Raw genomic sequence first — 12,533 nt, forward strand, 5'->3', positions numbered from 1 at the left:
CAGAACTCACCTCTACATTACCCATTCTCTAACATCACAGTACTATTATCACACTTAGAAAAATTAACAGTGACCCCCTGGTATCAGTCCATAATAAAATTTCCCCAACATTTCAACAATGTTTTTTTACAATTAGACTGTTATGGGCTGAATCATGTGACCCCTGACCCCCAAATTTATATGTTGAAGCCCTAAGTGTCAGTACCTCAGAATGTGACTGTAATTGGGCCTTTAAAGAGGTAACTTTGTTAAAATGAGGCCTTTAGGGTGGTCCCTCAACCAATATGACTGATGTTCTTATAAGAAAAAAAAAAAACAAACAGATTAGGACATATAGAGAGACACTGGGGCCATGTGTGTGCAGAGGGATAACTATGTGAAGAGGGAGGAAGAGGGTAACATCTCTAAGCCAAAGAGAGAGGCCTCAGGGAAAATCAGCTTGCCAGCACCTTAATCATTGCCTCCAGCAATGTGAAAAAAAATAAATTTCTGTTGTTTAAGCTACACAGTATGTGGTATTTTGTTATGGCAGCTGTAGCAAACTAATACATAGACTATCTGAATCAAAAAAAAAAGATTCATTTATTACATTGATTATAATTTTTTAAGTCACATTATTATTTTTTCATGCCATTGACTTGTTGCAAATGTCGAATCAGTTGTCCAGCACTCTGCATTTATCTATTTGCTTCCTTAGAGTATAACTTAATTTTTTCCATCTTTCTGATAAATCAAAGTTAGCTTTAGAGGGTTGATTAGATTTAGGAGTCTTTTTTTTTTTTTTAACGTTTTTATTTATTTTTGAGACAGAGAGAGACAGAGCATGAAGGGGGGAGGGGCAGAGAGAGAAGGAGACACAGAATCGGAAGCAGGCCCCAGGCTCTGAGCCATCAGCCCAGAGCCCGACGCGGGGCTCGAACTCACGGACCGCGAGATCCTGACCTGAGCTGAAGTCAGACACTTAACCAACTGCGCCACCCAGGCACCCCTAGGGGTCAATTTTTAGGTAAGAAAATTCCATAGATGGTACTGCATATTCTCTTTTTAACCAGGCAAAGAACGATGGGTAAAAGAGTTGGTCCCAACTCTTTGCTGATTCCATTTGCCTTGACCTTGTGCTAGTGAAGTGCCTGCTCATCTCCTCTATGCTGTCCATGTGGGTTAGCTGATGGCATTCACTTCATCCCACAGACGAGTTTTGCTGTGACCTAATCCCTAGAGCTGGAGGTAGGTCACAGAGAAATAAGAGATAGAAAAGATAGAATAGTCCACTCTGTGACCATATCCTACTAGATGTCCAGTGCCTGACCCACAGTATAGCCTCATCAGATGTCCTGATAATGGTGGGCTTTAAATTTCCTAGGATCCACTTATAATCTTGCCCACCAACTTCCCCATCAGGACCTTCTGTAACCCCTAGGAAAGCTAAAGTAAAACTATGAACCCAAATCAGCTCATTTTTAGACCTAATAGTGGCACTATTGCCCTTTTCTTACAAAGCTTGCTAGATTTGTACTTGCTCCTTGTTTTAAAAAACTAACCAATATACAGTTTAGTAATACAAACATGTGTGGTTAAACCATTTTAAAAGTAAGGGAATGATCAACACAAAAGTCAAGATAACCACTGCCTGTGGTGAAGAGAAAAGGGGACATGATTTGGGGGCAGAAGGTATACAAGCAGCCACTAAGGTCAATAACATTCAATTTTATAAGCTGAATGATGGATGTACGATTTTCATTTTATTGTTCTTATTTGAGCTGTAAATGCATATTTGGAACACTTTTTGGTATATAGGATATGTTCCATATTAATTTTTTGTGAGCAGTCCACTGTGGCTAGAACACAGAGGTTTGAGAGTAAATGGAGAAAAGACTGGAAATGGGGTTTTACTGTGAAGGCAAATGGCAGCCTCAGTGCTGCTCTCTTGGGAGTCAGGGGACATTTACACCCAAGATCAATTAAATGGCCTTCTCATGATCTATCCATCAAGAATGACAGGAAAACCCCTTTTTTTTCTTCCTACTAAGTTACCAAGCAATGAAGTATCTGACGTTGTGAGCATCTCACTGGGAAACATAATAATATGGTTTTGATGTATTTTTCCAGTGAAAGAAGATACAGCTTGCCCTAGGGAACACATTCGCCTCAACTTCTTAAATGACACAAAGCTGGGAGGGATGTAGAACAAATATTTTAGATGACAGAATTGGGATATATCTTGGTGAGCTGGAGTGACAGGTCAAACCTAGCGCACTTTAGAACAACATCTACCACTTACTGAGAACATATGATATGCCACAAGCTTTACATAATTTATCCCCCGGAAGCAAGTTGCCTGAGATCACAGAGCAAGTCAATAGCAGAGTCATCATTTGAACCTAGACTTTCAGATTCAAATTCTAATCTCAAGTGAGATTTCTTTAACTACTAGAAATTAACTCTTAAAGAAGTGAGTCTTCTCTACTTCAGTCTGTCACCCTCAGAGAACTGCCACCCAACCCCCACCCCCTTGGGCATGTAAGGGTATAAGCACTTCAGAAAAATGATTAGATCAGACTGACTTCATTCATTGATGTAACATTTGGGGACCCTCTGACAGCTGCCAGGAAACCTCTATCTATCTGCCCTGAAAAGCAAGCCTGTCATCAAGGGTCATCTGTAAGAGGATTCTCTCTGCTACCCATTCCCAGCTGGGCTATGTCTGCTCCCCCATCTGTATTTAAGAGTTTCTAACACTCAAGCTCTGTAGTTGTAGACAGAGGGCTCCTATCACAAAGACTGCTGAGCAAGACCCCTTAGCCAGCCTGTTCTCCACCTTCAATTTTCTCTCATCCTCAGAGCCACTGTGACTTGATGGGTGTGGGTAGCCGAGAGAACAGCATAACCACCTCCAGCTCACAGTCATATCCAATGAGCAATCCCGAAAGACAGCCAGAGAATTTTAATGAAAACCAGAAAAGTCTTGGCCACTATGTCCAACTGCAGTTCAGGCCCAATAGCCCCTCCCCCTCCAGCTAAGAATCCCTGAACCAGTTTCACCCCCAAGAGCAGGGAGGAAAATCCATTCCGCATTCAGCAACATATTCCAAGGTAGCCACTTTCCAGGGTCATTTAGGTGAGAGGCAAGGCACATGCTGATTGCAGGAGGACCCAGGGACCCTGAGGAGCACAGGGTACAGCAGCAGCAGATCTGAGCCAAAAGATTATGAAACAGTCTATTTAAAAAAAAAAAAAAAAGCTTTTCCTTCTGCCAAAGCTGTCTGAACACAGCTGCATACAAGGCTAGTGAGGAATCTTAACAAGCTTAAAGGGACCGTATTTCAGATACTCAAGAACCAAAGGTGGAAGAAATGAGTATTTTGAGCACTTACTACGTGTCAGGCACTCTGATCTCATTCGACCTTCACTATGAGGTGGGAATTATAAACTGCATGTGACAGATAAAAACACTGACTGAGAGGCTAGATAAGTTGTCCCAGGCACATAGCTGGCAAAGGGAGAACCAAGGCCCAAAGTTCAATATGGGTGAGGCTCATCTGGAACAAACTCAAAATTCCAACCTGTCCCACCTAATAAAGAGAAAGATCATTTATTGAACATCAGCTATGTGCCTGGAACTAAACTAAGATTTTGCATGTACTGTATCATCTGATCCTCACAATGACCAGATAAGATAGGGAGTCATTATTATCCCCATTTTATTTATTTATTTTTTTAGTGTTTTATTTATTTTTGAGACAGAGAGAGACAGAGCATGAGCGGGGGAGGGGCAGAGAGAGAGAGGGAGACACAGAATCCAAAGCAGGCTCCAGGCTCTGAGCTGTCAGCTCAGAGCCCGACGCAGGGCTCAAACCCACAAACCGCGAGATCATGACCTGAGTCGAAGCTGGACACTTAACCAACTGAGCCACCCAGGTGCCCCAATCCCCATTTTAGACGAGAAGCTAATGCAAGATGTTAAGTAACTCAGCCAAGGTCATGATGTGAATCTAGGGATGTGAATCTAGGTCTAACTAATTCTAGAGCCTCATGTTAAAATACTCACTCTTACCAACCTACCAGAGAAACCAACCAAACATGTTGCATAAAGACTTCAGCCCTCCTTCCCAGCAGGTTATCCATGTTACAGGGTTACCTTTCAATTCCTCTAGCACTCCTCGGTGGGGGCACAGAATCACAGCCTCTGGGAAGGCTGACAGTGATATCTGCACCTTCCCATGGACTGGGAGCTCTGTTGGCACTGCATGTGTGAAGAACACGGCTCCCAGCATGATTCGGAGAGGCCTGTGAGTAGAGAAGCTGACAGCTCCTTTTTGCAGGCTCCGCGGCACAGGCCCACCCACCTCACAGCAACTCCTTCCCCCCCCCCCCCCCCAACAGCTTACAGGCCTATTTGGTATTCTTAACAGTAGACCATGTGCCTCCTCTCAGAGCAACTGTGATTTCCCAAAGGAGACAACTGTCTAGACAGAGCATCCCAATCCATCTTGACAAGAGATGGGCCACACAATGTCAGGTTTGATCATTTAGGTTTCTGGGGTGGAATGTTCAGCACCCCAGTGAAGGCTCTGGGCCTGGCACTTCTGGGTTATCAGACTGAGTGTCATGCAGCACAACTGCGGATAACCAGAGTTAGTACTTCACAGCCTGGCAAGTGTAACCTGAGGGGAGTCGCAGGCATCTTATGGGTCATGCACTCCCAGGCACACCACAGAAACAGTTCTGTAAATCAGGTTCAAACTTGATAGAATGCTTCCACACATCGCAATTAAGCACCAGGCTTTGTGGGAGACTGAACAACTAATATGTGCCAGGTACCATGGCAGGTACATCCATAGCCAATATCTTAATTAATATTCACAACATTCTGTGAGGTAGATAGGATTGCTTTTTTTTTTTTTTTTTTTTTTTGGATAAGATTGCTTTTATACAGATAAGGCAACTGAAACCCAGAAAGGTAACATGATTTGCCCCAAATCTCACAGGAAGTGGCAACTTCAGAATCAAATCCATTCTTTTTTTTTAAATTTGTAAATGTTTATTATTTATTTTTTGAGAGAAAGAGACAGAGCACAAGCAAGGGAGGGGCAGAGAGAGAGGGAGACACAGAATCAGAGGCAGTCTCCAGGCTCTGAGCTGTCAGCACAGAGCCTGATGTGGGGGTCAAACTCACAAACTGCAAGACAATGACCTGAGACAAAGTCAGATGTTAAACCTACTGAGCCATCCAGGCACCCCAAATCCTTTCTTAATATGACTCCAACACCCTTACATCCAGTCAATCATGAGGCTACTTATTTATCCTGCAGATATTTATTGAGTACCTTCTAAGGGCAGCAACTATGCCACTTGTAGAAGCTGTGGCTGCTAACACGACATCCTATGTCCAGTCACTGAAGAACTTATGTTCTCAAGAGAAGCAGTACAGATCTGAAAGGCAGGTACAAACTAATGAGATTAGGGCCTCTGATGAGTGATCAGAGCAGGCCTCTCTGAGGAAGTGGTATCTGAGCTGAAACCTGAAAAATGAAAATGAGCCAGCTATTTGCAAAGCTCGGCAAAGGGCACAGGCAGAAGTACCAAGAAGTGCAAAGACTGGCTGCAGGAAAAGGCTTGGCACGTCTAGAGAACATAAAGGCCACCAGGGACCAATGCTGAACGAACAACAGGGAAGAAAGAATGTTTCAGATGACGCAGGGCCTGTTGGCCACAGAAAAGAGTCTGGATTTTGTTGTAAGGGCAATGAGAAGCCAAAGAAGAGTTTTGACTGGGGGGGGGGGGGGGGGGCAGGTGGCACAATCTGATTTGTGCTTTAAAGAGATAATTCTGTTTGCTTTGTGCAAGGACGGGTCAAGAGTTAGGAATCAGGGGAGAGGGACGCCTGGGTGGCTCAGTTGGTTAAGGAGCCAACTTCACTTCAGGTCATGATCTTGTCGTTCGTGGGTTCGAGCCCCATATCAGGCTCCGTGCTGACAGCTTGGAGGCTGGAGCCTGCTTCAGATTCTCTGTCTCCCTCTCTCTTCTGTTCCTCCCCCACTCACACTCTGTCTCTCTCTCTCTCTCTCTCTCTCTCTGAAAAATAAATAAAACATTAAAAAATTTTAAAAAAAAGGAATGAGGGTAGAAATGATGTGGCTTAGACCAGGGTGATGGTAGTAGAGATGGATTTTATATTTGGAGATACGATTGAAAAGAGTAGCTGATGGACTATATGAAATAGTGAAGGGAGCAAACTCCTAGGTACCTAGCTTGGCCAACTGGGTGGATGGTGGTACCATATATAATGAGAAAGACTGAAGGAAAAGCAAAATGCTCATGAGATAGCCATGGTTTTTATTCTCTGTCACACCAAGAAGAAAAAAAGAGTATACCCAGTTGTGTTTGTTCTGGGGAAGCTGTAAATGAAAGGCTTGAAGCTGCTCAACCTGGTGAGGAGGTATTGGGAATGAAAACGGAGAGTAAACAGCAAGAATCTGAAAGGCTGCCTTAGGAAATAGGGGTTCTGCTTACTTCACGTGGCTATCCACTACCACGCTGGGACCCATGGGCAGAAGGCACACGTAGGGGAAGCTCAGTTGGACGTTGGATGGAGAAGGACAGTCTCATGGTGAGAGTTATGGAAAGGGGAATGAGCTGCCTCAGAGTGATGATGACTTCCCTGTCAATGGAAGTGTTAAAGAATAAACCAATGACTTCTTGGCTGGATGGTTAGAGAGAAAATTCAATACTTGGGTGGGCAAATCCTTCTAAGCCCTAGAATTCTGTGGTTTTAAGATAAAATCGTTATTAATCTGCCCTTTAGGACTGGAGCTTCCCCAACCAGGAAGAACTTCCTTAGTATGTCCTACCTTTTAGAAGGCAAATGAGAAGAATATTAGTTGATTTCAGCCACTAAAAAGAGACTCCTAGTTTACTTCTAAGTATCCTACAAGATGCTGAAAGGCTTTCCGTGTAGTTCTGTAAAAGGCACAAGTTATGAATCAGATATCCCAGATATGCAATTTATTAGCTCTGTGACCTGTGACAAGTTATTTAAGTCCTCTGAGTCTCAGTTTCTCTCTTTGAAAAGTTGGAAGACTAATGCCTAGTTCAGGATGTTCGCTGTGAGGACCAAAGTCCAGTACTGACCCATCACAGCAAGTAATAACGATAACCAACATTTATCGAGTCATTGCTATCTCCTAGCATATGCTCTGTGCTCTCTGTGCATTGTTTTGCATCTAATCTTTACAACATTCCAGAAGGCAGATATTATTATTATCCTTATTTTAAAGAGTAAAGAGGGGCGCCTGGGTGGCTCAGTCAGTTAAGTGTCCGACTTCAGCTCAGGTCATGATCTCACGGTCTGTGAGTTTGAGCCCCACGTCAGGCTCTGTGCTGACAGCTCAGAGCCTGGTGCCCATTTCAGATTCTGTGTCTCCCTCTCTCTCTGCCCCTCCCCTGTTCATGCTCTGTCTCTCTCTGTCTCAAAAATAAATAAACGTTAAAAAAAAATTAAAAAAAAATAAAGAGTAAAGAGTTCTAGAGATAAAATAATTTACCCAACAGTCAGATAAGTAGTAATTGCTCAAATTAGGAAGAAACAAGCAAACTTCAACAAAAATGAAAAGAAAAAGAAAGGATATGTATTTCAATAGATGTTTAGATATTTAAAAAATGTAATAATCTACTGTAGAATTTAATTCACTTACTAGACATTTAGTAAATACTTATTTAACATATAAACAAATAACTGAATGATTAAATGATCCCAGAAAACATATATTGAGTTATTAGCAGGCACAGCATTAAAAAACTAGGGTTACACAGAATTTACATTAATTTAATTGAGAGGTTGCTGTGAAAACCACAATCTTCAAATCACAGATAAATTCTAAGATATTAATCCATACTCCATGGAAAAAGGTCCTAAGAAATGCCATTCTCAGACCAAAAGAAGCCAGAATTAGTTGTTCTTTCTTTGGGAAGTCCAACTGTAGCTGAAAATTAAGACCACGCAAATAGAAGCCAATGGAGGAGATAGTCTCAAAGGTAAGATGAATAAAACTTCAATAGGAAGCAGAAATCTAAGAGAACAAGGCTTTTAAAAAGGCTGACTTAACACCTAGGAATTTGCTTATGAACTTCACTAGAATTGTGGGGAAAGAAACCAAGTCTCAAAGAGCATTTGGATGAAAGGACTAAAGAGGAAGAGGAGGTGGCAGGGGGAGCTGGGTGGCTCAGTCGGTTAAGCATCTGACACTTGTTTTCAGCTCAAGTCATGATCTCATGGTTTGTGAGTTCAAGCCCCACATCTGGCTCTTCACCGACAGTGGGGAGCCTGCTTGGGATTCTCTCTCTCCCTTTCTTTCTGCCCCTCCCTCCACTCACTCTCTTTGTCTCTCTCTCAAAATAAATAAATAAACTTAAAAAAAGAAAAGAGGAAGAGGAGTCAATCTTTTAAGAAGTTTGGTGATGAGGCACCTGGGTGGCTCAGTGGGCTCAGCATTCTACTCTTGGTTTCAGCTCAGGTCATGATCTCACGGTTTCATGAGTTCAAGTCCATGTCAGGCTCTGCACTAGCAGCATGGAGCTTGTTTGGGATTCTCTCTCTCTCTCTCTCTCTCTCTCTCTCTCTCCCCCCCCCCTTCCTCCCCCACTCATGCTGCCTCTGTTCTCTCAAATAAATAAGCTTTAAAAATTAAAAAAAAAAGTTTGGTGATAAAAAGGAGAGAGAGAGAATAGCAGCCTGGTGAGGAGAAGCAGAAGAACTACTGCTAAGTATAGAAGGTGAGGGGAAGGAACCAAAGGAAAGGAGAAGCTGAAAAGTGATGATACATGGAAGAGAGGCAAGGAAGAAAAAGAAGGACCAAACCCAGGGAAGTCCAGAGGGGTGGGATGGAATGCACAGGACGGCTACCCTTGGCAAAGGAGAGGTCACCTTCTGTTCTGAGATAGGAATGAAGGAGGAAAGATCACCACAAATGGACACTGTGAAAGTTACTCTGCCTTTTTTTTTTTCTTTAAGAGAGAGAGAAAGAAAGAGAGCGTGTGTAGGGGAGAGGGGCAGAGGAGAAGAGGGAGAGAGAGAGGGGATCTTAAGCAGGCTCCACACTGAGTGTGGCCTGTCACAGGGCTCGATCCTATGACCCTGGGATCATGACCTGAGCTGAAATCAAGAGTCAGACACTCAACTGACTGAGCTAACCAGGTTCCCCATGTGAATCAAGTTACTCTGAATCAAGATGGATGGATCCTGAGACTGATCAAGTTAGGGAACACCATTTTAAGCTTCAAATGATATTGATTTCCTTGAGCCACTCATAAATTACTTGGTATGGAAAAAGACAACCATTATTTGGATATAAGTTTCACACAGTTAAAAATCAGACTTATTGAGATGTGTTTATTATATCTTATGTCTGTTTTCTAATCTGGGTGCTGGGTACACTGGTGTGTTCAGTTTGAAAATCTCATTAAGCTATTACACTTATATGTGCACTTCTCTCTATGTACATTATACAACAATAAAAAGTTTTCATAAACTAGTTATTAACTTAGAATCACCACTCCTGAAGCATCAGGCTCTGCACTGGGCATGGAGCCTGCTTAAGATTCACTCTTTCCCTCTGCCCACTCCCCTGCTTGCACTCTTACTCTCTCACTCTCCCTCAAAAAAAAAAAAAAAAAAAAAATCACCATTCCTATACTCTGTCAGTTTTTAAAAGAGTAACTTAACCGCAAGAAAATTGCATATTCCTTCAGACGAGCAACATTCCTTGCAATGTTTTTAGATTCACCACAGTACTAAATGCAAGACTACATGAAGAGTAGGTATCTAATAAATATATCTTGATATATTGGAAGAACTTCAGCACCAAATGTTCAGACTTAGTGCACATCTATCTACAGAAAATGGCATCTTTATGATTGCAAAATCTGGCAGACCCCACTTATCCAAGTGACTGTACTGAGCATTGCCAATAATGGGATAAATTAACGTTTTGGGCTTTTCCTTGTAAAGCAATGGGAGGTATACAACATCAGCTATTTAGAATTCTTGCCAGAAATATTTAACCTCCATTTAATCATGAAGAAATAACTGGACAAATTAAATTGTAAGATATTTTTAAGAATCTTAAAAATATCAATTTCACAAAATACAAAAAAATAAGAAGAAAATCATAGATTAAAAGACTAAAAAACAGAGAGAGACTAAAGATACATAACAACTAAATTTAATGTGTAATCTTTGATTGGACCTTTGAAAACAAATCGACAATTAAATTATTAACATTATTATTATTTGGACAATAGGGGTACAACAGATTACAAAAGAGGCTGCAATTGTTCACTCCCCTGTATCTACGCCTCTGAGTAATACGACTTTGCAGTTCCTCCTGTCAAGAACTTCTGGTTTGGGGCGCCTGGGTGGCTCAGTCGGTTGAGCGTCTGACTTCGGCTCAGGTCATGATCTCACGGTTCCTGAGTTTGAGCCCCACGTCAGGCTCTGTGCTGACAGCTCAGAGCCTGGAGCCTGCTTTGGATTCTGTGTCTCCCTCTCTCTGCTCCTTCCTTGCTCACACTCTGTCTGTCTTTCAAAAATAAATAAAGATTAAAAAAAATTTTTTTTTAATTAAAAAAAAAAAAAAAGAACTTGTGGTTTGCTTTGGTCAAAAGACCGCAACAAAAGTTATGCCATACTAGCTCCAAGCCTAGGCCTCAAAACATTTTGCACACTCCCACTCTTTCTTGGAATCTGCCTACATGCCATGGAAGCAAGTGTGGACTATCCTGCTGGAGGATGAGAGACCCTCTAGGGCAGAGACAAGCCATCCAAACTGAGGCCAGCTTAGAGCAGCCAGCCCCTAGTGGATCCAGCAGCTGACTGCAGATATTGAAGAGGCCCCACCAAAGATCAGCTGAGCCTGATCCCCATTACAAGAACCAACCAGTTGACCTACAGAATCACAAGCATTAACAAATGGTGGTTGTTTCAAACCACAAAGTTTTGGCACCGTTTGTTACCCAGCAAAAAGGCAACTGATTGAAGGCGAGATTTAAATATAGACTGCGTGTTAGACAACATTATGGAATCGATGTTAAGTTTCCAGGGCATGATAATGCTATTGTGGTTATGGAGAAGAAGGTCCTTACACTTTGGAGAGAAATAGGAAGATATTTAGAAACAAAGTATCAAGATGTCTTGCCTCCCAACCCACCCCCCAAAAAATCTAAATCTGCATACAGAAAAAAATAAAGCCTACGTGGCAAAATGTTAACAACTAGTAGATTTAAGAGCTTTTGAATGTTCTTTTCACTAATCTGCTTGTTTGAAATTCTTCAAAATAAAAAGTTAGAAAGAAAAAACACACGCCTATCTCCAGAACATGATAGTGCGGAATGTTTATCTGGTAACACAGCATACTACCACGGAGTGAAAATAAATCCTTCTCATTCTTTAAGCCATCCTCTACCTCCTACCTCTTTTTCTGAAGGTGACCACTAAAGGTGGAAGTAGAGTAGATATAAGCTGCAGTAAACGAGGGATATGCCCTGAGATAGTTAAAAGAATAAATCATTAACGGATAAGAAATGTTTAAAAGTAGGTATTAATGGCAAGCAATTGCTAAGTGAGGTTTCTCCCTGACATAATCAGAAAAAACTTCTGGCGGGTTGGCTGAAGCTTGAAAAGAAAAAAGCTTTGGCAAGAAAACATGGGCAGGTCTTTGAATTATTTTCTGTTAGAAAACAAATATTCATGTGTTTCTCTATTTTAAGGGATTTCTCAAACGCCCACAAATGAGAAGACAATCTTGCATTACATCTCTTCCCCCTGCAAAATCCCTCAAGATTCTTACCAAGAGAGCCTAAATCTGTCTTTTCACAACCTAATGAATCCTTCTTTATTTAATTTGGATCTTCCTCCAAGTGACGTGCAGCAATTATTAATGCTGTGTATTGACTTATACATACCAACCCAGGGGCCCAGGTTCAAAGGATATAGCTTCCTTAGATGAAATCTAAGAACCTTGCCATATAGAGAAACTCCGCTTACAATGAATGGATGGCAAACAAAGCCCACAATATTCCTTATGTAAAAAACAATAATCTAGGTAGAGAGGGTTTTTTTTTTTTTTAAGAATAACCTCTACAAATCTGTTAAAATGTCTTTGACTTCAAACAAAACAAAACAAACAAACAAAAAACCTCCAATCAAGCAAACCCATGTATTGCCATTGTCAGGTGAGAAAAACATTCAAGTTACATAAGAAGGGAAAGAAAACATCACAAGATATACCGTACATCTAATGAATAGGTTCTGCCCATCCGTCAGAACTAAAAACTTAATACAGCGAAGATACCTGTTTTAGGCATCATTTGGTTCAAAGTGAAACCTATGCCAAATTTTTCTTACAGAATCCCTCAATTCTCTAGCATGAACCCCAGGATGCCTCAGACTATAGTTTGAAACTACAATTTTAAATCTAAATGGTTGTGCAAAAAGAAGAGGGTAACACATGCAGACAGAATCTTCCAGTTGCCTCTGC

General features: G+C 41.6%; 1 protein-coding gene across 2 annotated transcripts in view; it reads right to left on the minus strand.

The window, feature by feature from the left end:
* RAB30 (RAB30, member RAS oncogene family) overlaps positions 1-12,533 on the minus strand; it is a 75,695-nt gene that overhangs the window by 40,612 nt on the left and 22,550 nt on the right. Inside the window, exon 1 of one of the 2 annotated variants that reach the window (XM_015074546.3) lies at positions 4,139-4,358. The exons of the other annotated variant lie outside the window; for it this stretch is intronic. The gene's annotated coding sequence lies outside the window, so the exon portion shown is untranslated. Of the gene's footprint in view, positions 1-4,138; positions 4,359-12,533 lie in introns of those variants that run through there. 2 annotated transcript variants of the gene reach the window in all.

Source organism: Acinonyx jubatus, chromosome D1 (genome assembly GCF_027475565.1).
Source record: "Acinonyx jubatus isolate Ajub_Pintada_27869175 chromosome D1, VMU_Ajub_asm_v1.0, whole genome shotgun sequence".
NCBI classification, from domain to species: Eukaryota; Metazoa; Chordata; class Mammalia; order Carnivora; family Felidae; genus Acinonyx; species Acinonyx jubatus.